This window comes from Protopterus annectens, chromosome 3.part1 (genome assembly GCF_019279795.1).
Source record: "Protopterus annectens isolate FY-2018-M chromosome 3.part1, PAN1.0, whole genome shotgun sequence".
NCBI lineage: Eukaryota > Metazoa > Chordata > Ceratodontiformes > Protopteridae > Protopterus > Protopterus annectens.
The window spans coordinates 1,836,489,341-1,836,517,018 of record NC_056732.1 but is presented as its reverse complement, the minus strand read 5'-3'; positions in this window follow the sequence as shown (position 1 = coordinate 1,836,517,018).

Below are 27,678 nucleotides of genomic sequence, written 5' to 3'. Positions count from 1 at the left end.
ACTGGAAAGGCCCCAAAAGTTCCTCACCAAAAGGATAAAGGGTCTCAAAAATATGTCCTACGCTGCCCGACTGAAGGAACTTCAGCTCTATTCAGTCACTTACCATCTGCTCAGATGTGACCTGTGCCTGACATACAAGGCCATGTCCAACCCAGAATTGATGAACATGCTTCACCTCAAAAAATCTAGATCCCTCAGAACTACAAGGGCGGGAGACTTAAACCTTGACACGGTTATTAATAGGATGTGCTGGAAGGACAGATTCATCACCCAGAGACTCCCTATGCTGTGGAACAAAATCCCGGTACATGTGAGGCAGAGCACCTCGCTGGCTTTGTTCAAGAGAAATCTTGACCAATGGATGGGAGATCGCAGATATACCCAGGGATTATCTCAGTGTCACTGCTTGACAGAGGCACAGCAAAATAATGGGCATAGTATCCTCCAAACTAAAGGGGTGGCGAAAGCCACAAAACTCTGGGCTAGGCTTATAAATGCCCTTGGGCAGATAGCCTAGTATGAACCTATGAACCTATGAAATAAAACAATCAAATAACTGCAAATAGTTATAACCAAAGATTACAGAAAAAAACACAATATCTTCTGCAAGGAAAGCACAGTTCGATTTGGGGTCACACTATACTGGTGCTTTAAACCAAATTATTCACAGAAAACAAATATTCCCTGAAGATCTCACTATGCATCCCTTTTCTCCAGCTTTAGGATCCCCATTCTAATCTCAGAAATACAATGACATTTTGTCTTTTACAGTGCAAAATCAGGTACAAAGGATAAATACTAGTTCCTGCTGCAGCTTCCCGGAGAACAAAAATCCCTAACTGCAGCTACTTGCTCCTTTGTTCCTGCCTCCAAGTTCACCCTAAGGAATACAAATTATACCATACATAAACACAATGCCTATTACTTTTGATTTGAAGAACAAATCTAGCAATCACAGGAAGCAGGTTTTCTCTTCAGCTGCTCAAAAGTGCATACCTCCAACTTCATGATTTGATAAAGTGTTCAGGAAGTCATGCAACTTGCTGCTTGTGAAGACAAAGAACCAGATGAATAATCAACACCCCAAAAAATCTATGTACTTCTGAAATTTTCTACATGAGAACAGTTCTTTCAGACAAACTTTCATGAGCCAATACTCACTTCTTCCTGTCCGCCTGTGAAATGTGCTCCTACAGAGCACTAGTAACTTTATTACTATTCATGAGCTAAATCAGTGAGGATAAAGCAGGAGGGAGGGATGTGTATAATTATTTAATGAAAGAGACTGCTACATACAACTTTTACCTCACACTGCAACAAGTTTATTGTATTACTTTATGATGCAAGCGGCAGAACAAACGCTTTCTTTTTCCCTCACTCATCTGCTGTTGTGTGCTTTTTCTACAGACTGTATTCACACCCTTGTGTTTTTACTAGTATTACAGTCAGGGTTCAGGTGTTCTGTCCGATAAGGTTCAATTGCCTAAGGACATAAAGTAGGTCCAGTTAGTATACTGCAGTGTAAACAAGGTACCATAGGTTCATAGGTAAGTACTAGGCTATCTGCCCGAGGGCATCTATAAGCCTAGCCAGAATGTGTTGGCTTTCGCCCCTTAGATTAGTTCCCTCTGCCTCGGTCCAGCAGAGCCATTAGTTCCATGTGTCTCAGTCCAGCAGAGCCACTGCAGTGATCCCTGGGGTAAATTTTCTGTTTCCCATCTACTCAAGGTTTCTCAGTGAGGGGCTCTGCCTAATGTAGATTGCAATCCTGTTCCAAAGCATGGGAAGTCTCTGGGACAGGAATCTATCCCTCCAGCACATCCTATTTATCGTTGTGGTGAGGTTTACATTCCTAGAGCGTGTGGCTCTTGGGGATTTTTTTTTTTTTTTTTTTTTTAGGTGGAGCATGTCCAAATTCTGGGTTGGACATGGCCTTGTATGTCAGGCAGAGATCACCTCTGAGTAAGCGGTATGCAACCAAGTACAGCTGGAGTTTCTTCAGTCAGGCTGCATAGGGCATCTGTTTGAAGCCAGTAATCCTCTTGGTGAGGTACTTCTGTGGTCTTTCCAGCTGTTGCAGTTGTCTTGTAAGGTACATCCCAAATGGGACGTTGTACTCTATGATGGGTCTAATGAGTGATGAGTAGAGGGGCACAATAACCTCTTTTGTTCTAGATGTGAACCCTTTTGTGATTAGGTGGGCCACACAGAAGGATTTTCAAACCACCTTGGCAATAGGATTATCAAAGGCGAGATTACTATCTACTTGGGTCCCCAGATCCCTTATTACATTTTCTGTATTTAGGGGACTACCACGTATGTGGTAGTTTGCGGGTACTTTGTTTTTTCCAAAGGGGATGACTATGCACTTTTTAGCATTTAGCTTGAGGCCATGATTTTGACACTGGGTATCCATCTCAGTGAGACTCTTCTGGAGGATGTCTGTATCAGTTGGAGAGTCAATTATGGCCCCCAGTTTGCAGTCGTCTGCGAACTTGGTCAACCATAGTCCTCCTGTGCTTGCCTGTACCTCTGAAAAGTATATACCGAACAGGAGGGGTCCCAGGACTGAGCCATGAGGGACGCCACTTGTAACTGGTTTAGAGTCAGACCTAGAGCCTGCAACTCTCACCGTGTGGGTTTGATCAGTGAGCCAATTGGCAACCCATCTTGTGACGTAGGGGTTTATGCTCAGGCTGGTGAGCTTGTCTATAATACCAGAATGGGGAATGGTGTTGAAAGCCTTTGTGAGGTCTAGGTAGGCTTGTGTGGACCTCCTTTCCCTCGTCTAAAGCCTTGGTAACTGTCTCGAAGAAGTCCACCGGGTTTAGGAGGCATGATCTGCCCTTAACAAAGTCAAACTGGGTAGGGTCCAATGTTTGAAGGTTCCCAATGTATGTTAATTAATTCCATGATGATGTGCTCCATAGCCTTGCAGACCAGGCTAGTCAGGTTTATGCAGCGATAGTTCCCAGGGTCCGTTGTGGCTGCACCTTTGTGGAGCAGGATAACTGTTGCTATGCACCACTCTATGGGTATGTAGTCTGTAGAGAGGCTGAGTTTGAACAGTGTGTTTAGGTGAGGGGTTAGTTCATTTTGGAGCTCATGTAAGACACAGCCTGGGACACAGTCTGGTCCCATTGAAGCTATATTTTTGGCTTTGGATAGGGCTGTTTTAACTTGTGTGTCAGTGATTGCCAGGGCTATACAGGGGTGAGAGGGGATGAAATTTGTACTAAACCTGTCTACCAGAATGTTGGCAATATCAGTTGATTCAGTGTATTTTGTGCCATTTTGCACTAACTCAGAGCAGATCTGAGAGTTTCCACTTAGGTTCTTGACATAGCTAAAGAACGCTTTGTGGTTATCTTTGGAGTCCTTGGCAATTTTTCTTTCGAAGCTAGCCTTGGGTGATTTTATGAGGGATCATAGATTCTTGCTGATACTGATCAGAGATGTCTTTCCTTCTTGGAATTTTACTCTTTTCTGTACTAGTTTCCTCCTTCTATGGTATAGCTTGTTTATAGCAGGAGTCCACCAGACTGGTTTCCTTTTCTTGGAGGAGTGAGTCTTGGTTTTGCTTGGGATAGCATGATCCATGCATTCTTGCAGGTGCTCATAGAGTGCCTTTGTAAGGGATTCAGCAGCTTGGACAGTGTTGTCCTTTAGCATGGGGGCTGTAAACCTTTCCACCTCAGTCTTAAGTAACATGAAGTTTGCTTTTGAAAATTTTTTCACAGTGGTTTCCTTGATTGGGGGTGGGGGCGGAATGTGGATATCCAGAGTGATTAGTCTATGGTCTGATCTAACCAGCGAGGGTTTGACCGCCGGTGTAGAACAACGGTTGCCCATGTTGGTGATGACCAGGTCCAATATGTTGTCACCTCTGGTGGGGGTGTTGACCAGTTGATCCAGGGCATTCGAGTTTATAAATTCTAGGAAGCGTTGGGCAAGGGAGTTAGTACTTGAGTAGTTCTCCCAGTTAATGTTTGGGTAATTGAAATCACCCAATATTAAGGCATTTGGTAGGACCTTTATATTTTCCACTGTTTCCAGAAATGTGGAGGGTCCTGGGTCATGGTGGGTGATATGTAGCAGGCTACAATATGAATTGCAGTTTTGCCTGTTGTTAGTTGCACATGGATGATCTCGGAGGCATTGTGCTGTGCCACTAACCTGGAGGTGTGGGTATCCTTGATGAACATGGATACACCCCACCTTTTGTGTTTCGGTCCGGGTTCTGTGGCTGAAAAGTATGGTATGACTTATAGCCTGGTAGTGTTGGGGTGCTCTCTGGAGCCTTAAACCAGGTTTCTATTACTGCACAGATATCGATGTTCTTCATACTGAGGAGTGCCTCGAGTGCATGCATTTTGAGGTTTAGACTTCTGGCGTTGAGTAGCATTACCCTCAGTTTTTGGTTACTTGTGCTGTTTATGGTGGTAGATTTGTCTTTTGAGCCTTGCCTAAAAAAGGCACTATGGGGGCGGCAAAAGCCTTGGCCAGTATTCGAAAGCCTAAGGGTGACAGGTGCAAGCCATCTCTTGCAAAGCAATGTGGCTTATCAAGCATGTCATCCCAGGAAGCCAGATACTGGATCCCCTTTGAATGACACCAGAAACTTAGCCAGTTGTTGAAATTGATCATTTTTTCTTCATACTGAGGTATTATTCTTGGTGAGGGCAGGATGCTACTCAGAGCCAAGGTCATACCAGCCTGGGCTACGTGATCAGAGAGCTCTTCCATGTCTCTTTTCATGTAGTCCAGGGAGGTACGTCTCAGGTCATTCACACCAACATGGACAGTGACAGGGTTGTATTTGTACTTGTTTTAGAGTGACCTGAGTGCTTGTGTTATGTGGCGGATCCTGGCACCCGACAGGCAGCTAACATGTCCAGCCTAGTTAGTGGGACATCAGTGTGCCTGACTATAGAGTCGCCTATTACTAGTAAGTTGGGTATGTTATTTTGCCTTAAGGGCTGTGATTGCGTGGCACACTAATTATGTGAAGTATGTGTTTCATGGTTTGTGATGGGGTGTGGAGGTTGCTTGGGTGTCTGCTTTGGTGGTCTCTGTTGCTTTTGCAGATTTTTATTTAAAGCCTCCAAGTATGTTTTTGTGTATTTGTGTGTGTTATTTGCCAGTGTTGGTTTAGTAAGTCTATGTGAGACTGGCGGTGTGTTGCAAGTATTTTCCTTTCTCCTCTTGACTGTCAGTTCCAGTCTTGGGTTGAGAGAGCTTTGCCTCCAGTTTGCCTGTATAATTGCATCTGTCGCATATATTAGTGTTTGGTGGTAAGAGGAGAGGGTTGTCTGTGTACATGAGGCAGTTGTAACATTGCCTCAAAATGCCCAGATTCACCAGTTGGACTGGAGAGTACACCTGAAACTGCCCTTTGGACATGCCTGAATAGGTAAAGTGAGCTGTTTTACTGATTAGCTGGTAGGGACGAATAGAGAGCCTTGTCCTTCTGGACAGTATAGGGGGTCTAGTGCTAGGGTTAATTAGTGCTTGCTATGAGTTTTGAGCAAGTGCTGAGCTGTGAAATGAATGGTTTGAGTGCTTAAGTTGAGTGTTTGTCTAGTTCTAAGGGAAAAATTCCTACTCTTATATTATCTATTCACAATTCCATAAACTAGGTCCAGTCTCCTCCATTCAGCCAGGTGAACAGTCACTCAATCAATAAATACGTGATAATGTTCTACAGGTATTGTGCAACTTTTGTTTGGGCAAATCTGATCACAGAAGTGCATATTCTGATGGAGGATAAGGGCTGTTGGTTAATATGTCCATTCCCCTACTATCCGAACAAGCTGACTATATTGTATAAACAGCTCATTTCTTTTTTCATCCACCTGGCATAACTTTTGTTTTAGTTTGGTACCTCATTTACCTGAATTCTGCCTTTGTTTTTCATACTATTACCTCTTCATGAAGGCTGCTCAAATTATGCTCAAACCCTTGAAAAAAAAATGCTTCCTAATATCTCCACTCAGCCTTCCAATTTATATATTCAAATAATGACTACTATACATACATACATAACCTACATATATTGCATGGAATTTAACCCGTTAACCAAATGTTACAAATGATCTCTGCAACATGGCTGCTGAGATAATTTGGTATTTACATCTCTTTTGTATTTGGAACTGAAAGGCACCCAATTTTCAAATTAAAAAATAACCTCCTCAGGACACTTTTAGGGTAATTATTTAGTTAGTGTTTTGAGTGTACTAATGACGTTATTACCACTTCCATTAAAATGAAAGGGAATTAGAATCTGTGCGATGCCTGATATCACACTATTCATTAGCATGGCTACTCGCTTCAATCCCTCTCACCTGCTAACAGGGCATATAATTTTCAAATTAAACAATAACCTCCTCAGGACACTTTTAGGGTAATTACTTAGTTAGTGTTTTGAGTGTACTAATGACGTTATTACCACTTCCATTAAAATGAAAGGGAATTAGAATCTGTGTGATGCCTGATATCACACTATTCATTAGCATGGCTACTCGCTTCAGTCCCTCTCACCTACTAACAGGGCATATCTAGCCACTATATTCATCTCACATTATTATTCAAATTAAACATTTAACAATGACTGATCTGAGAAACCATTCTCTGTGGTACCTGGTGATCTTGGCCAGTTTCACTAGTGACATCAATAGGAGTAGACACTCCAATCTTAAACAATGGTTACACTTTAGCAGGTCATTTTAATTTGATAAATATATGCAAGCCAATATTCGTGGGCAGTGGTAACAACACACATTTTTTTTTAATTTATGAAGATGACTGAGTTTAACTGGCTGTGGTAGAAAGCATCAAGTTAAAACATATTTCACTTTATTTACAATCAGACATCAGAAGTATGCAGAGAAGGAGGCTTTTGTGGATGTTTTGGTGTACAAAAGCCAGGGGAATAACAAGTTCACCGTTAAATAATCTTTAAAGTAATTTGTTATGGAAGGAGGCAATGCACATGTTGGAGAGCACGTCTGAATATATTATCACGGCTAATCATTCTTTCACAGTTGTCATAATCAAAGAACAGAAGACTGTAAAGCAGGTGACTATTTTCTGGGGGGAGATGGAGGCAGGTTGTCTGTGTGTGAAAGCACATGGCAATTACATAATCATTGCTGAATAATCACTGATGTGACTCTTCTGGGCAGTGCATAAACATAGTGTACAAATTTAAGGGAAAACAAACAGCAGCTTCTGACACAGCGTGGTGTGTCTTTGTAAGGAAAACCTCAGACAGCGGCCTAAAACACTGTGCGCATGTGTGTGGGGCTGGGGGTGTCTATCCATAAAATTTAAAAGTGGTAACAAAACAGGCAACTGCAAAGTACCGCACACACACACGCAATGAAACACAATCACACTTGATAACAGACAACTACCACATCATTCTTTTCACTATATACATTTACAAACTGGTGTCTTTTGTAGCAGTCAAGACCCTTGCACCACCCTTGTCATAATATACAGACTTTGTGGTCATAAAACCATGCAGACAAAAGACCATACCATTAAACTGAGTCACTGTCAGTGCACAATCATACATCAGTATATAGCTGAAATTTATATCCATTTGGTTCCTGCTCCAATAATAATAGTATAATAGGTTCATAGGAAATTACTAAACTAATGGCTTAAGGGCCCTTACAGTCCTAACCAATAAACCCAATATATGGCCCCTGGGGAAAGAGGATGGTATGGATTTGTGCCTGTGCATTGACTATCTTACAGATTGCCCCTGTCCATAGGGGACATAGGCACTACCCCAGGTGTGAATTTGCGATTCCCCATCCATTGATCTAAACCACACGTGAAGAGAACTAGAGGAGGGCTCCGATTAATGTCTCTCCAGCATGTTTTGTTTGAGTCACTGACTAAGTTTAGATCCCTAGATCAAGCGACCCTCGTGCTGTTTGACTTGTGGATGTGTAGCAGCTCCATCAGGGCTGGATTTGTGAGTGTCTTGTAGGTCAGACATACATTACTCCTTAATAATCAGTAGGAGACAGAGAACAGGGATAGGGCCTTTAGCCTATACACATAGTTTATGTTGTTTACACCCTGTATTTGCTTTGTGAGGAACCTCTGAGGTCACTCCAGCTGCTATAAGTGCCTAGTCAAGTACAAGCCAAATGGCACACTGTACTCCATTATTGGTCTAATGAGGGCCGAGTACAGTGGGACTTCAGTTTCCTTGGATCTGAATGCCATACCTTTACTTATAAGTTGTACCACATGAAAGGATTTCCTCACCACTGTGGATACCTGGCAATCAAAGTTCATGTTACTATCTCTCTGCGTACCTCTTACCTCTGAGTCCACTCTAAGGGGCATACTATTGATGATGTAATTTGCAGGGGTATTTGACTTCCCAAAGAGTATGATAATGCACTTTTTTACATTTCATTTTCGGACATGGTTCTCGTACCAATCATCTGTCTGATCTACACCCTCCTAAAGAATATCAACTTCATTGGGGGATTCAAGTCAATGTCAAAGTAAACTTTACTGTCATTTAGAACTACACACTTGTAACCTAAACAAAATTTTGTGCATCAGACCAGTTCTTGAAATTACAAAAGAAAGTGAAACAACACATACAAGTAGAGGAATAAACATAACTAACAAATACAATACCACTCCCAATACATGCATGAAAGAGCAGAGACATTTACCAAGACTCGTATATGAAAATAATACCCTCCCCCTTGAGTTAAATTATCTGCCCCATTTAAAGTAATGCAAAACACACTACAGATTGAACAATGCCCAAGTTATTTGTCTAATATTGTACTTGAGTGGGTTAAATAATACTGACTGAATAAAATAAATAAATATTACACTTACATGGAATATATGTAAGTATATATTACACAAATAAATCAAAACTGACTTGTGTCCAAACTCCTGGGACTAGTGCCAAAATAATACTGACTATGGATATAATAAATAAATATTGTACTTACTTGGAATATATGTAAGTATATATTATATAAATAAATACAAATTGACTTATGTGTCCTGACCCCTGGGACTAGTGTCAATGCCAGATGCTTAAATAGTCCATGCACAGGATGCGTGTTGTCCTGTATTATTTTGGTGGCCTTTTGGATGCTTCTTGCAGAATAAAGATGTTGTAGGGATGGAAAACTGGAACCTGTTACCTTCTCTGCAACCCTCACCACTTGTAGTACCTTCCTTTCTGTAACTGTGCAGCTTCCAAACCACACTGTGAAGTTGCAGGTGAGGATGGTCTCTATTGCACCTCTGTAGAAGGTGTTGAGAATATGAGGAGGAAGCTTAGCTTCTTTCAGCCGTCTTAAAAAGTGAAGGTGTTGGTGTGTTTTCTTGACCAATTGGCTGGTGTTTTCTGACCACTAGAGATCCTCTGTTTGTGTACTCCCAGCAATTTCATACTCAACCCTCTCCACACTCTCACCATTGATCCTGAGCTCTGGGTGATTTGCTCTCATTTTCCTGAAGTCGATGAAAATCTCTTTGGTCTTGGTTACATTCAGGTCAAGGTTGTTCCCCCTCTCACCAACTGATCAGAGATGCCACTTCCTTTCTGTACGCCCTTTCATCCTCCTTTGTAATGTGCCCCACGACTGTGGTGTCATCAGCAAACATGATGATATGGTTGGACTTGTGCCTAACATAGCAGTCAAGGGTCAAGGTGGTGAATAACAGTGGGCTGAGAACACATCCCTGTGGAACCTGCTGTTAATTGTGATGTACTTTGATGTATTCTTACCCGAAAACACTCAATCAGGAAGTCCAAGATCCACTTAGGGATGTTTACCGATTCCTAAATGTGCCAGTTTTCCTATCAGCTGCATTGGTACCACCATATTAAATGCAGAGCTGAAGACTATGAACAACATCGTCACACAGTTGACTTTGCTTTCTAAATGATCAAAGGAGATGTGCAGTGCTGTTGATGTGGCATCAGCCATGCATCAGTTAGCTCTGTATGCAAACTGCAAAGGGTCAAAATCAGGAGGTAGGCATGATGAAAGATGCTTTTTGATCAGCTGCCCAAACCATTTCATAACAGTGGATGTCAGAGCGACTTGTCTGTAGTCATTAGGGCTAGAGGGAATGGTTTTCTTAAGTTGTGGGATTATGTTAGCTTCCTTGTAGCATTAGGGTACTTTCATCATGGCAAGAGAGGTGTTAAATATTTTCTAGAGCACTGTGCATAGTTGACCAGCACAGCCTTTTAACACCTTGCCCAGTATGTTGTCTGGGCCAGCAGCCTTCCTGGGGTTCACTCTCCTTAGCTCTCTTCTTACCTCCTCTGTGCTGAGACGGAGTATTGCATCTTTCTCATGATTGCTCCCAGCTTGCAGCCATCAGCAGACTTGGTCATCCAGAGGTGTACCACATTAGCTTTGACATAAGAGAAGTATATTCTGAACAGGAGTGGTCCCAGCACTGAGCTCTGTGGCACACCACTAGTAACTGGCCTGTTACTGGATCTGGATTCACCCACTTTAACCGCATGTGTCTTGTCTGTGAGCCAGTTGGCTATCTGCTTGGTGGCATAGGGATTTATGCCCAGTTTTGTGAGTTTATTTATAATACCTGAGTGGGGGGATTGTGTCAAATGCCTTAGCCAAGTCAAGGTAGGCATTATGTACTGTTTTACCCTCATCCGTGGCTTTAGTGACCTTCTCAAAGAAATCCACCAGGTTCAGTAGGCATGACCTGCCATTGACAAAGCCAAATTGGGTTGTGTCCAGTGTTTGGAAGTCTCCTATATCATTATTTATCAGGTCCATGATTGTTCTTTCCATGGCCTTACATACAAGACTAGTCAAACTGTAATTTCTCGGGGCAGTAGATGGTCTCCCTTTATGCAGAAGGATACCTCTTGCTGTCCCTCACTCTATCACGACAAAGCCAGTCCAGAGGCTGTGGTTAAAAAGGGATCCTAATAGACTGATAAGTCCTGATTTAAGCTGTTTAAAGAGGCAATCTTGAATACTGTCAGGCCCCATTGGAAGCCATGTTTTTAGCTTTACAAAGCACAGTGGCAACATGGTCTTTGGTGATAATTGCTGGTAAAGTGGTGGCGAGAATGTTTTAGGAGAAAACTGGGTGTGATAGGGAGGTGAAACTTGAACTGTGTCAGCAGATTTGCTATCTCTTGCAGCTGAGTATAGGTGATCCCTTCTACAACTAATTCTGCACATTGTTGGGTATTACCCTTAAGACTGCAGACATAACTGCCTTATGGTCATCCTTGTATTTGGAGGCTATTTTCTACCACAACATTTGCTTTCAGGGACTTGACTAGTACCCTGATTCGCTTGTTTAGACCAGTAAGTCACATTTGTCTGCTGTGCAAACTCTGTATCACTTTTCTTTCTTTTGTTGCACAAACTATTAATACTAGGATTCCACCAAGGAGGCTTATTTTTGAGGTTTGACCTGAGATTATTTGGGTCTGGTATTGCCATTTTTATGCAGTTGTTTATATGGTCATAAAGGACTTTTTTTTTGTATGTATCTGCATAGGTTTCTGTATCTTTTGGATTTGACAGAGCTTGGGAATTAGCTATGCTGTCCCTTAATAGGGTAATTTACCTTAGAGAAGTTCTTAAAGTTTTGGGGGTTAGGTGGGGAGACTAGTTTTACCTTTATTTTAAGGGAGACCACTTTGTGATTTGATCTTACCAGTGAGGACATAACATGGGGGGCGGGGTTGTCACTCCATATTTGTGAGTACCAGATGTAGGGTATTTGTTCCCCTAGTGGAAATGCAGACTTGCTGCTCCAGGCCATTTGAATTTACAGTCAAGAAGTCTTTGGGTCTGTATCTTAGTGGTCATGTATGTCTTCCAGTTAATTGAGGGGTAGTTAAAATCTCCCATGCATATGGTACTGGGCTGGATGGGAGTGATTCTAGTAAGACACCCAAACAACCACCACCTCAGAACACAACACCTGCAACACATAGACCTCACAGTCAGAGTGTCAAACAGTCACAGCCCTTAAGGCCAAACACAATGCCAGACACACTAGTCATTGGTGACTCCATAGTCAGACACACTGACGTCCCGCTCACCAGACTGAGTAAGGAGAAGGTCACAGTAAGCTGCCTGTCGGGCGCTAGAATCCGCCACATAACGCAAGCACTCAGGTCTCTCAACAGCAGGTACAAATATGACTCAGTCATTGTCCACGCTGGTGTAAACGACCTGAGACGGACCTCTTGGACTACATGAAAAGAGACATTGAGGAGCTCTCTGATTATGTAGCCCAGGCAGGTATGACCCTGACCTTGAGCAGTATCCTACCTTCACCAAGAATGATGCCACAATACAGAGATAAGATGATCAGCTTTAACAATTGGCTTAAACACTGGTGTCATTCAAAGGGGATCCAGTGTCTGTCTGCCTGGGATGACATGCTGGACAAGCCACGCTGCTTCGCAAGGGACGGCTTGCACCTGTCACCCTGGGATTCGGATATTGGCAAAGGCTCTTGCCACCCCATAGTGCCTTTTTAGGCAAGGCTCAAATTCTAAACCTACCACCCTAGAACACAAAAAAGGAAAAAACTAAGGGTAATGCTGCTCAATGCCAGAAGTCTAAATCTCAAAATGCACGCACTCGAGGCCCTTCTCAGTATGGAGAACATCGATGTCTGTGCTGTGACAGAAACCTGGTTCAAGGCTCCTGAGAGCACCCCAGCGCTATCAGGTTTTACCTCATATCATGCGTTCCGGCCCCAAAATCCGGACAATACCAAGAAAGGAGGGGGGGTATCCATATTCATCAAGGACACCCCCACCTCAAGACTGGTGGCAACGCACGATGCATCGGAGACCATCCAGGTGCAATTAACCATAGGCAAGACTGCTCTGCAAATTGTAGCATGTTACAGGCCAACCTCACAAACTCAGGAGCCTCACATGGCCTTCCTGAAAACACTAGAGGGGATAAATGTATCACCAAACACCATCATACTAGGTGACTTCAATTACCCTAATATAGACTGGGAACACTACTCAAGCCCAAACACCCTAGCCCAAAAGTTCCTGGAATTCATAAACTCAAATGCCATGGAACAACTAGTCACCATCCCCACAAGAGGAGATAACATACTTGATCTCATCATCACGAACATGGGAGCACAATGTTCAACAATCGGAGGTGTACCCTCACTGGTGAGATCAGACCACAAACTAATCTCGCTGGAGGTCCTCATCCCACCCCACCTGAAATAAAAAGACCACAGTAAAGAACTTCTCAAAAGCCGACTTCACACTTCTAAAGACTAGTGTGGTCTCCTTTAAGGCCCCGAGCCGTGGAAAACAGTACTCAAGCCGCTGAATCACTTACAAATGCCTTCTACCAGCACCTGCAGGACTGCATGGATAAGGCAATCCCAAGCAAAACAAAGACTCTTTGTACCAAAGGCAAGCGTCCAGTCTGGTGGACCCCAGCCATAAACAAACTCTACAACAAAAGGAGGAAGCTACTACAAGATAGAGCAAAATCCTTAAAAGGTAAGACACCCTTGATCACTATAAGTAAAAACTAAGAGCTCTCATAAAAACATCCAAAGCAAATTTCGAGAGAAAAATAGCTAAAGACTCAAAAGACAATCATAAGGCCTTCTTTAGCTATGTTAGAAACCTGGGAGGAAACTCCCAGATATGCTCAGAGCTAGTTCAAAATGATGTGAAGATTACTGATCCTACAGACATTGCCAACATACTGGCTGACAGGTTCAGTGCAAACTTCTCCCCAAAAGGAGAGATATCTATACCAAACGATTGCAGCCCCCAAACATCTCCAGCGCCCAAGTGAGAACTGCTCTCTCCAAAGCAAAAACACAGCATCCATGGGACCTGATGGTGTCCCCGGCTGTGTGCTCCATGAACTCAATGAGGAATTAAACCCACAGCTAGGACAGCTGTTTAATCAAAGTCTTACCTCTGGATACGTGCCAGGAGTGGCGCACTGCAACTGTGGTACCACTTCACAAAGGCGGTGCCTCCACTGACCCTGGAAATTACCGCCCATTAGCTTGACAAGCCTTATCTGCAAAGCCATGGAGAGGATCATAATGGACCTCATAAATAAAGACATAGGGAATTTGCAGACTTTGGATCCAACCCAGTTTGGCTTTGTCAAAGGCAGATCATGCCTTTTAAACTTGGTTGACTTTTTCAAACAGTCACCAAAGCCATTGATGAGGGAAAGGCAGTCCATACAGCCTACCTCGATCTGGCTAAGGCCTTCGATACAATACCCCACTCGGGTATCATTGAAAAACTCATCAGCTTAAATGTCAACCCATACATCACAAGATGGGTTGCAAACTGGCTGAGTGACAGAACCCACAGGGTCAGAGTTGCTGGCGCCATGTCAGACTCAAAGCCTGTCACAAGTGGTGTCCCACAGGGCTCAGTCCTGGGCCCACTCTTGTTTGGCATCTACTTTTCCAAGTACAAGCAAACACAGGAGGGTTATGGCTGACAAAGTTTGCAGATGACTGCAAACTGGGCCATAGTAGAAAACACATCTGATACAGATATCCTTCAGAAGGGTCTCACAGAAACGGATAACTGGTGCCAGAGCCACGGCCTAAAGTTAAATGCCAAAAATGCATTGTCATACCCTTCGGGAAAAACAAGGTTACCCCTAGCTACCAAATAGGTGGCAATCCACTGAGCACAGAAGAAGTTATCAGGGACCTGGGGACCCAGGTTGATAGTAGTCTGTCATTCGACACCCATGTAGCTAAAGTAGTTAGGAAGACCTTCTACATTGCCCACCTTATCATGAAGGGATTCTCATCTAGATCAAGGGAGGTCATAGTCTCCCTTTACTCATCACTCATCAGACCAATGATTGAGTACAATGCCCCATTCGGAATGTATCTGACCCGACACTTGCAGCAGCTGGAGAGGCCACAAAAGTTCCTCACCAAAAGGATAAAGGGTCTCAAAAATCTGTCCTATGCTGCCCGACTGAAAGAACTCCAGCTCTATTCAGTCGCACCGCTTGCTCAGAGGTGACCTTTGCCTAACATACAAGGCCATGTCAAACCCAGATTTGATGAATATGCTTCACCTCAAAAAATCTAGATCCATCAGAGCCACAAGGGCGGGAGACTTAAACCTTGACACGGCTATTAATAGGATGTGCTGGAGGGATAGATTCATCACCCAAAGACTCCCTATGCTGTGGAACAAAATCCCGGTACATGTGAGGCAGAGCACCTCGCTGGCCTTGTTCAAGAGAAATCTTGACCAATGGATGGGAGATCACAGATATACCCCAGGGATAACCTCAGTGTCACTGCTCGACAGAGGCACAGCAAAATAATGGGTATAGTTCCCCATACTAAAGGGGTGGCGTAAGCCACAAAACGATGGGCTAGGTTTGTAAATGCCCTCGGGCAGATAGCCTAGTATGAACCTATGAACCTATGAACTTCAGGTATGATGTATGGGTTTCCTAGCTCACAGTGGAGGACCTGTATCTAGCAATAATATGGTAATGGATTTTTTCCATGCTTAGCTGGACATGGAGTAGCTCAAGCATGCCACATAGTTTGACCAGCCTTGAGGTGTGCTTATCCTTTATGTAGGTAGATACACCTCCACCTTTATCTCTTTCATGTTCAGTGGGTGGTCAGAATGTATGATAAACATTATAGCCATGTACTGATGGAGTGTTTTCTGTGGCTTTGAAACATATTTCAGTAACTACATAGATGTCAGCATACTGCAGGGTGATGAGAGCTTCCATTTTCCTGATGAGGCTCCTAGCATTAAGCAGTAACACCTTTAGCTTGTCCTGAGAAGCTTTTGTTATGTTGGAAGGTTTGTCTGTTTGGCAATGCCTAAAAAAGGCACTAGAGGGGTGGATAATGTTTTCACCAGTATCTGAAAGCCTAGAAGTGACAGGTGAAGACCATCCCTGGCAAAGCAGTGTGACCTGTCAATCATGTCCTCCCAAGGTTGACAAATATTGGACCCCTTTCAAATGACACAGGTAGCTAAGCCAATTATTAGTCAACTCATTTTCTGCTGGTATTGTGACATCATCATCAGCGATGGTAGAATGGTGCTCAGTGCCAGGGTCATACCTGCCTGTGACACATCCTGGGAGCTCAGTCATCTCTCTTCATATAGACAAAGGGCGTATGTCTCAGGTCATTCACACCCACGTGAACTATGACTGAGTCATACTGGTGCTAAGGGGTAAGTGACCTGAGTGCTTATGTGATCTGGTGAATTCTGGCCCCTGATAGGCAACAAAATGTAACTTTCTCCTTATATAGCCTGGTAAGAGAGACATCAGTGTGTCTCACAGTGGAGTCCCCTATGACCAGAATATGGGGTTGTGGAGTGTTTTGCCTTATGGGCTTGGTAGCTGAATCACAATGACATATGGCTTTGTGTGTTCTGATTCAAATTGTCTTGTTTGTGTACATGCAGAGTTTCTGAGGATTGTGCCTGAGAGGCCTTTGAAGTTTGGGTAAGTTCTGGGTAAGTTCCACGTGAGCACCTCCGGATTTGTGTGCGCGGTCTTTTGTGAGTGCAGTGAGTAATGTGTGTGAGTCACTGACAACCTGTTTGTTGCCTTTAGTGTCTGTATGTGAGAGTATAACCACCATTGTCAATGTGTAACTACATCTCTCACATACTGTATTGGTCAGTTTGAGAATTAAGTGGTTTATCAGTGTACATAAGGCAATTGTTACATTACCTCAGGATACCCATGTCCACCAAGCTGGATGCAGAGATAGGAAAGTACCCACCCATGGCTATAGGTCCTAATGTGTACTTGAAAGGAATAGGAGTGGAATATGTTTGTAATCAGATGAGGAAAGTATGCTTACATGGTGTAATCTGCAGCAATGCTACCCAGCATCAAATTAGATGCTCTCTGAACATCAATGGTCCTGGATCCTACAATAAGGCACCTATCACAGTAAACTTTCACAGTATAATGAAATTAAGCAATGTTTCTAGATGTTTCCATCTGTACAGGGCACTGACATAGAGAACAGCTCTGTACAAATGTGCAGAATTTATACCAGCACTGGAAATTCAGAAAACTGACTAAGACCTCTGGCTAATACAAAAACTACACATAGAGCCCTTGTGTGTGCTTCCTAATACAGATAGACCAGGTAAATACCTACTGCCACTAGATGAATAATCCCAGTCCTCCTAATGTAAAAGCACAGTAAAGGAGTGTCCACAGTGAAATGCTACACAGAAACCTCTTTAGCAAATATATTAAGGCACAGACTTGAGTCCCCTTCAATTGACTGATTTTTCAGATAATCTAACTTTACATGGTCAAGACTATAAGACCGACTTTCCAAAAAGTTGAACTTTATATGGAGAAGACAACACGATAAACTTTCCAAAAAGCTGATGTTTTCTGTGGTGATCATGGTACAGTGGGGATTGGGGAATTTACACCTTCCCCGTGCGATCTCAGAGTTGGTATATATAATTAGCGGGGGTGTGGTGGGTGAAGCCACCACATGGGGGTGCAGGGAAGCTTGCCCCCTGCAAAAACATTAATTTTCTTTCCTTTTTTTTTTTTAGTTTTCAAAGTTACAGAACTTCAGTCACATGGTCTTGCCATTGTGCAGTTCAAAGATCCTGAACTTCAGTGTTATAAAAGGGACCCCACAGCCTCACATGATCAGTTATTACTCATATAGGTCTGTATTCAACTGCACTATAGAAATGCACCCAATCACATGCCTGTTTAACGATATTCCTGTAATCCATATGTATGTACATCTCATCATCAAGCCCTTTTTCCCATTTTCTGCATGGGGTCAGAGTTTCGTGTCAACTGTCGACATCTCTCTCTCAATTCAGTGCCACTCTCTTGCCTTCTTTGATGCATATGCTTGACTTCCACAGGTCTTCTCTCTCAGAATCCATCCACTTCATTGCTGGACGTCTTCGCTTCCTCTTTCTTCCTGTTTTTTTTCCCAAATCTTCTTTACCAGATTGTTTTCTGCAGGTGTCCAAACCACGGTAATTTGCCCTCTGACCTTTTCTGCAATGGGAGCTACTTTGGCTTCTGCTCTTATGTCCTCATTTCTTCGTCTGTCCCACAGTGTACATCCTACCACCTTTCTCAAGTACTTCATTCCATCACCTCTAGCTTCCTTAACTGCTCTGTCTTTACTGTCTAGGTTTCTGTATCATACAGTAGTACTGGTCGCACCACTGTCTTGTACACCTTACTTGTTTGACATTTTTCTGTAACATACTATCCCTGACACACTGTGCATTTGGCTGTAGCCTAATTCTAGTTTTGACCATTTCATTCAAACTTCCCTTCTCCTCAACCATCCCATCCAGATACTTGAAGCTGTTTACCTGCTCCACTATTTTCCCTTCTATTTCAATTCTCTTCTTCTGAACTCCACCATTTGTTGCCATTGCAACTGTCTTATCAGTACTCAGTTTCATCCCATGTGCCTTCTGTTTTGTATTCCATTTCCCTACCCTTTGTTGAAGTTCTTGCTCAGAGTCTGCCTGTAATCCCACATAATTTGCATTAAGCAACTTTATTGATCTCTCCCCTCTGATGTGTTTGCAAATGTAGTCCATCAGTGGGCTCAGAGCTGAACACTGGTGTACACCCATTCCAACTGCGAACCCCCCTGTGAGGCCTAACACTGTTCATACTTGAGTCACTGGGTACTTGTACATAGCCTGCACTAATTATACCAATGTTTCTGGAACTTCGAACCACCGCAAGACTGCCCAAATCAGCATTCTTGGGACCTTGTCATATGTTTTCTCCCAGTCTAGGAATGCCTAATTGGATTCTTTCCTCATCTCTAGCTTTTTTCAGTTCTCTCTCTCACTGCAAACATTGGGTCTATTGTGCTGCAACTTTATCTGAATCCAAACTGCTCATCTCCCATCTTACTTTCTAGTGTTCTGCATATTCATTTACTAATCATCCTCTCCATAACTTCCATGCAAATGTCTCAGGCGTTGGATACCTATATAGTGCCCACAGTTATGAATGTCCCGGGTCTATACTACGTCATCAAACATTAAAATTGTTGAAAATGTAAATATTGACTCCAAAACCTCAAACTACCACAATAATGAATGCTGACAATGTCGAAAAGTACAGCTTTGTACCTACCATAAATGTAGATGTTCGAAGATCCACATTGCTGCAGTCATAACCTGTGGGTAGTCCGCTGTCCTCGGTCGGCCCGAATACCAAAGTGTTAGGCTGGCGTCGGTCATGGTCGCTCAGATCTGACGTCAGTACGCCATGGTACTAAAGCGCATGACCGACGTCATATCCTCAGTCTTTCTTGCCCCAGATGTCAGAAGGCCCTAAAAAGAAAGGCCATAACAAACAGAAAAAACATCCAACCACCCATACACAAACCATATTTACAACCCAAGCCACACAACCACCCCAAACTACAGTGGGGAAGGAGGGAGGGTAAATTGGACTGCAGCAATGTGGATCTTCGAACATCTACATTTATGGTAGGTACAAAACTGTACTATGTTCTTCATCTCACATTGCTGCAGTCATAACCTGTGGGTAGAATCCCAAAGCAAAGGTAAAGGGAGGTTGGCAAAATCATAAAGCATCGGGAGCTGCTAACATGCCCTGTAAAACTGCAGTGGCAAACCCAGCCCTAGATTTGGAATAAAGAGGGAGATGGTAATGTTTAGAAAAAGTGTGCACTGAACTCCAAGTAGCTGCCTCCAAAATATCTTTAGTAGCTACACCCCTTAAAAAAGCAGTAGAAGTGGCAGTAGCCCTAGTGGAATGAGGTCTGATTCCAGCCGGAATCTCCTTACCATGATGAGAATAACAAAAAGCAATACAATGGCCAATCCACTTAGAAATAGTTTGTTTAGAAACAGGTTTCCCCTGAGAGCCCAAAGCAAAAGAAACAAACAACTGTTGAGACTGTCTGAACCCTTTAGTTCTGCTCAAATAATAACGCAACTGCCTGTGAATATCCAAAGAGTGCAAAATTTTTTCTCCTTTATTTTGGGGATCAGCATAAAATGTAGGCAAATGAATAGATTGGTTCAGGGCCACATTTGAAACCACTTTAGGCATAAAAGTAGGGTTAGTACGCAGGGATACCCTATCCTTATGAAAAATCAGGAAGGGTTCAACTGCCATTAGAGCCTGTAATTCAGATACCCTTCTAGCAGACGTAATGGCCAACAAAAAAGCAGTCTTCCAAGACAAAAACTTTAACTCAGACGTAGCTGCAGGTTCAAAAGGAGGTAAAGTGAGTTTTTCCAACACAAAATTGAGATCCCAGGAAGGAGTAGGAGCTCTACGTGGGGGTCTTATATTCTTTGTCCCTCTAAGAAATTGCTTAAACAAAGGATGAGAGAATAATGGTGGGTCACAGTCATAGTGAGCAGAAATGGCTGCAGCATGAACTTTTACAGAGGAGAAAGACAAACCTTTGTCTAGTAATTCTGTAAGATACTGAAGTGAAACACTCAAATTAGGTACTGAAACATCAAAGCTCTTCGCTTTGCTCCAAAGAAAAAATCTCCTCCATTTATCAGCATAAACTTTCCTTGTACTAGGCAGTCTGGCCTCCAAAATAACATTCAAAACTTGTTGAGGAAGCTGCGACCCTCCAGGGTCTAGAACAGAATATGCCAGGCTGTCAGATGCAGGGACTGTATCCTGACATTAAGGAAATGATTGCCTGCCTGGGACAAAAGGTGTGGAATTGATGGCAAAGGCCAAGGAGGTTCCCGTACTAAACTCCTCAGCAGAGGGTACCAGTGCTGACGTGGCCAATCTGGAGCTATCAGAATCATGGAGGGCTTGTCCTGTCTGACCTTCAAAAGTACCTTGGGAAGAAGAGGCAGAGGAGGAAAGGCATAGACGTGAAGATTGTTCCAAATGAATGATAGAGCATCCACTTTCCAAGCTTTTGGATGAAACATCTTTGTGCAAAACTTTGGCAGCTGGAAATTTAGTGGAGAAGCGAACAGATCTATGTCTGGAGTCCCCCAAATCACTGTCAACTGTCAAAATACATGAGGATCCAATTTCCACTCGTGGGGATCCACCATTTGTCTGCTTAAAACATCCGCTAAGGAGTTCTGTGCTCCTGGCAGAAACCTTGCCTGAAGAGTGAGGTGCAAACTGAGAGCAGTCTCCCACAAAATCATAGCTTGTCTGCAAAGAGGGTACGAATGGGTTCCCCCTTGCTTGTTGATGTGCCACATGACAGTTGTGTTGTCTGTTTGAATCAACACTTGCCCTGGGTGAAGTAGATTCTTGAAAGCCATCAATGCAAATTGGACTGCTAACATCTCCTTCATGTTGATATGCAAATGTTGAAGTCTGGCAGGCCACGTGTCTTGAACCCATTTTCCATTGAGGTGTGCTCCCCAAGCCTTGTCTGAGGCATCTGTCTTTAAGATCTGACTTGCCTCTGGTCGGGTCACAGAGAGTCCCTTGTTTAGGTGACATTCCTGAGCCCACCACAAAAATTCCTTTTGAATGTAAGGTATTATTTGAATGACAGTGTCCAAATCGTGGCAGTGTTGAGTCCATACACTTTTGAGATACCATTGTAGCTTCCTCATATGCAGTTTGGCATTGAGAAGCACCAGAATACAAGATGCCATGAACCCCAAGGCTTGAAGGACTGTCCTTGCAGTCAGCCTGGACCATAGAGACAATTGTTGGAGGTAAAGGGTAAGATTTCTTTGCTTGTCCGGGGTCAAAAAAGCCATCTGAGAGGCTGTATTCAGTATCACACCCAGAAAGCACATGTCCTGAGAGGGTACTACACTGGACATTATTTCATTCACAGAATACCCTAGGCACCTTAACACTGCCATAACATACTGTAGATGGTGAAGTAGCTTGTCTTTGTCTTGAGCAAGAATCAGGCAATCGTCCAAATAAGGATAAATTTGTATTCCTCTTAACCTTAAGAAGGCTATCACCGGTGCCAGAACCTTTGTGAACACCCTGGGCGCAGTAGATAAGCCAAAGGGCAATGCAGAGAACTGATAATGTAAAGTCCCAGCCCAAAAACGCAGGAATCTCCTGCAGCTGGGCCTGATAGGAATATGAAGATAAGCTTCTTTGAGGTCCAGAGTTACCATCCAGTGATCTTTGCCTAGCAGAGGCAGAAGTTGTTGCAAAGTCAACATTTTGAATTTTGGAATGTCCAGGTATGTGTTGAGAATAGACAAATCCAGAATTGGCCTCCAAGTGTTTCCTTTCTTTGGTACAAGAAACAGGCGAGAATAAAATCCTAGGCCCACTTCTGACGGAGGGACCTGCTGGATAGCCCCCATTTGTAGAAGTAAAGAAATTTGTTTGTGAGCCTCCACCTTTTGTTGAGGAGGAACGTCTGGCATGCCTTTGAAAGGAGGCAATGTGTGGAAATAAAACTTGTATCCTCGGTTTATAATGCCCAACACCCATTTGTCCTGGGTGACTAAAAGCCAATTTTGCCTGAAAAGTGCCAACTTTCCTCCCAGAGGAGCTGCCAGACAGGAAGGATTGGGCAGCTGAAGATGCAGGTCATTGGGTCTGTTTACGAAAGGACTGGCCCCTGCCCTCACCTGTAGACTGTGCAGGGGAACTCCACATCCTAGGCCTGAAAGAACCCTGTGCATGAGCTCTGCCCCTACCACGTCTAGATCTGCCCCTAGACTGTAAATCAGAAGAAAGGTAAGCCCATCCCTTAGTAGGCCAATTTCTGCTAAACTTAGGGGGCTGCACCTGTAAAAAATCCTTAACAGTCTGCATAGACTTAGCTTTGTCTTCCATTTTCTTCAAGACTGACTCCACAGGAGAACCAAACAAAACTTCAGACTGAAGGGGAGCATCCAAAATTCAAGCTTTAACGTGCTCTGACAAGTTCTGATCCTTAAGCCAAGTGTGCCTATGAATAACTGATCCAGTGGCAGCCACCCTGGAAGAAGCCTGTAAAGCATCGAAACCACACTGCAAAGAATGCTTACCCACCTGATCAGAGGCATGAACCAAATCCTGTAATTCCTTACACTCTATGCCCTCTGCCAAAGCATCTACTTTAGATTTTAACTGAGTAAGGAGAAAATTCTGGTACTTCAGCATATGAAACTGGCAATTCAAAGCCCTCATTGCTAGAGTGGAAGAGGTATACACTTTTTTACCCCACCTATCCAAGGCTCTAGAATCTTTATCCATAGGAACTGGATTCTTCACAACAGAAGCCCTGACACCCTTAGGTCCCTGGCTAATAGTTTCTGGGTCAGCCCTTGGGCTCTTATACAAATATTTATGAGCCTCTGGCACTCTGTAGTACCTATCTGGTTTAACCGGTGCGGGAGGCAGAGAGTCTGGATTAAGGGAAGCCTCAGAGAAAACATCCTGAACAACATCCAAAACAGGAGGTATAGCCAAGGGCCTATGCTGTGGTAAAAACAAGAATTCCCTAAGCCTCTTTCGGGAATCTGAGAAATCCTGACCTTCCCATTTAAAATGCTCCCTCATGGAATGCAGGGTTTCTGAAAAAGAAAAATCCTCTGGAGGAGAAGCAGAAGGACTAGAATCCTCTGTGTCTGAATCAGAATAAGGAGGAAAATCCTGAATGTCTTCAGCCGAAGACTCTGAGTAATCTGAAGAATGTTCCAAACCTTCCACCTCTGGCTCCACCCTAGGCCTCTTATCTGGAGGGGGCAAAGAACCTCTGATTAAGGTAATCAAATCTTCTGCCATTTTTAGCATGTGTCTTTTAGGTACAGAACCTGCAGAACTAGGACTGACCCCAGAGGAAGACAAACCAGGCCTGACCTTGGAAGGTACCTTAGAGACAGAAGGGGAAGGCCTAACCACCTTATGCAAAGAAGGGAGTACAGCAACCTGAGAGGCCCCCTCAGCCTGACCCGACTCCTGAGAGGCCACATTTTGCAAAATTAAAGGCTCCCCCTGAGACTCAGCTGAAACCTCGGTTGGATCCACAGATTCCACCGTAGTTGCTAAAGAACCGGTGTCCGGAACGGATGACTCATCCTGCTTGGACTAACGATTTTTCCTTGCGCTTCTTAGCGGTAGCGGGCGTCGGAGGATCCGACGGCATATTGTAATTACACCGCCATCAAGACAAGCCTAGCGCAATCTAACCTACGTTTAATGGTGCGCTTATTAAATCTAGCACAAAAGCGACACCCGACTACGTCGTGCTCAGGCCCCAAGCAAGGAATACAGAGAGAGTGGTAATCCCTATGAGGTATCTGTTTCCCACAAGAAATACAATTATTCACTTTTTCTGACATCCGGATTTAACTGAGGCAAGAAAAGACAAAAATATCCCCAACGGGGTACTTAGCCCAACTTGGTTTTCGGTCTGAAACTCAGAATACGAAAATTTCAGGACGCCGAACGGCACTTGCAAATGTTGCTTCTGCTTCGGACCATGCGGCAAGAAACACTGAGGATATGACGTCGGTCATGCGCTTTAGTACCACGGCGTACTGACGTCAGATCTGAGCGACCATGACCGACGCCAGCCTAACACTTTGGTATTCGGGCCGACCGAGGACAGCGGACTACCCACAGGTTATGACTGCAGCAATGTGAGATGAAGAACATCTAAAATTACCGAATACCAGTAGTTGGCCCACTTCTTTATCAAGAAATGTATTCACACTGTGTACAAACCTGCAACATATAATTCACTAATATGCCTAAACAACATAACCAGAATATAAAAACAAATGTACGCTGTTTACCAATTATTGCTCTTGTGGAGGGCTGTGCCCCCTACTAATTATATATACCAACTCCAAGATCGCAGTACAGTGAGGAAAGGGCAAATTTTCCAATCCTCCATGTACTGTAAACTCACTGTAAACAGTTCAGTGAACGTCATCTTCAATATCAGAGCTCCGAAAATGCCATTCACTAAACAGTTTTCCAATAACTTAAAAGGGACCCCAAACACACAGCACTTCCAGATCAAACAGTAATAAAGTGTTTCAACATAATACTGCATTTCACACACAAACATTCAATAAATATCTGCTTTACTTACAATGCTCAAAACTATGCTAATATGCATAATACTACTTTAATATTTATAATTATTCTACTGACTGACGCAATGTCATAATAATGTACTACATCATATTTCACTTGGCCAACCACAACTTTTCGACAACACTGATGTTGATATTTACAATGTTCACTATTTTACAACTTCGAGGTTTTGGAGTCGATAATTACGTTTTCGACAATATTAATGTTCAATAACGTAATATAGACCCAGATGTCCCTTTTGTTCATGAGTACAGCCACTAGTATAATTATTTTCCATTAATCTAGTGTACGCCTGTCTCCTCCACACTGCTATTAATTCCCTCAGGATCCATTTCTCCCCTATCTCACCCAGCATCATTATCATATCTGCCCTTATCATTATATGTGACCTTATCAGAGCCTGCCGCTTTACTGACTTCATTTTCCTTAGTGATGTTCTTACTTCTTCTATGGAGAGCTCCTCCTTTTCTATATCGTAGCCTATGTCTGAGGCAGTACAGCTTTTGTGAGGTTTTCTACATTCAGAAGCTGCTGGAAGTACTCCTTCCATCTGTCTTTGTTGTCCTGTGGACTGGTGAGCAGGTTGTTCCCGTCATCTCTTATGAAGGGTGTCTGACTATCTTCTTTATCTTTCTGTCTTTGCATTGCAACCTGATATAGTTTCTTTAGGCCATTTACCGACATACTTTCCAGAAGCTGGTAGAGTGCCTCTGATGCCTTGTTCTTTGCTACTGCAACTGCTATCTTAGCCTCTTTGTTTGCAACTGCTGTCTTAGCCTCTTTGTTAGCTAAACAGTATTCCTTCTTAGTCTATCAGAGTTGTATGTGATCTTGTGACTGTCTGACTTTCTGAACCATGTGTTGGCTGCTATCAAGCAATTTGCCAAACAGAAGTCTAGACTGGCCTCTCATTACCTGCTGTTGTCACAGCCACGTGACCCAGGCAATCCTCATACCCTGTTCTGCCTGTTTCAATATGTGCATTCAAGTCACATATTAACACCAATTTATGTTATCCTGTTTTATGTAGTAGATCCTGCAACTGCTATCTAAATGTACACTTTTCCTCACTATTACAACCCTGCTGTGGGGCATAGGCTTAGATTATTAATACTGCCCTATCATTAGGCTGGAGTCTGATTGCCATGAGTCTATCACTAAATCTGATGACATCACTCACTGTCTTCTGAAGCCTCTCCCTCATCACAGGTCCCACACCATTTCTAGGCTGTCCTCCTCCTGAGTAGTAGAGTCCTGACACCTATCAAAGTGGCATTGCTGCACTGCCCTTCCAGCTTGTCTCCAGGATGCACAGAATGTCCAGCTTCCTCCATATTATCCAGTTCCAAGCTGCGTCTGGTCAGCGAACCTACAATGAGTGCAGCAATTCTTAGTTCATGTAATCCTACTTTCATTCAATATAGCTGTCCCATCTAACTCAAGTTGGGCAACTGGGCACTGGCCAGACAGTATCCTATTGACCTAGGCCTGCTGAGCTTCATGGCTGACAAAACAATGGCCAATAGAGGCACATGCACCCCTCCCAGCATTAGCATAGGTCCCTGGCATAGGTCATAGTAGGCTAGGTCCTCCACCCACTTATAACCAGCAACTACCCATGCTCATAACATTAGTCAAAATGACTGAATCATCTAGAGACATATATTACACCAGCAAGTGGCTGGCCCTGCCAGAGTGTGCAGTTTGTGATCTGTGTTCTCCTATCATGCGGATACTGTTATGGTGTGCCGCACACCATAACAGATGTCCAAAGTGGTTGGTTTATACCACACTTCCCCTACAGGGCACCATGTAGAGGCTGTGCCACTGCTCAGAGCAAGTTTGAGATGGAAACCCACAGAATGTTTTTTGGAGGTGGGAGGAACCCCACAGGGACACAGGGAGATAATGCAAACTCCAAACAGGCATTAGACGGAGGTCAGGATTGAAACTTGTACCTTTAAACCTTGTATCTTGTGCATGGGAAGCAAAGACCTTAACCATTATGCCAACTAGATGACAAGATGGTGGTACCTTGTGTGGCTGTAGCCTGTCTGGCTCCCAACATGTGTTGTGTGCTGAATCTGTGTAAGTTGTTGAGCTGTTGTCTGTCTGTGGAGTCTGTTCTGACTTCATCGAATGAGCAGTTTGTCTGTGGCCGTGATTCTTGTTGGATCATTAGATCTGTTGTGTTTTTGGAGATCTTATGTTGGTTGTGGCTGTTCAGGCCTTTGAGTGGTACATTGCACTGGGTGCAGTTGACGGAGGCCCAACTTTTGTCTGCTGAGTATTTGGTTCAGATATGGACACTGGACTGAGCTTTTGGGCTCATTGCTGATGTTGGAGATGAGGCACTGACAGTATGGATGATGTAGATTGTGGGGAGATCGTTGATCTGGTATGGCCATTTGGGCCTTCAGGTGGCAGCAGTTATGCTGATTACATGTAGTGGATATCCGACTTTTTGTGTATTGGTCTGATTGTGTCTGGATTTGAGGTTCTGTTGATCAGAAGGAGTATGCCTGGGACTTTGGATGTTGTCGGTGTTGGAGCTGGCAGCGGTGTGGAGGGA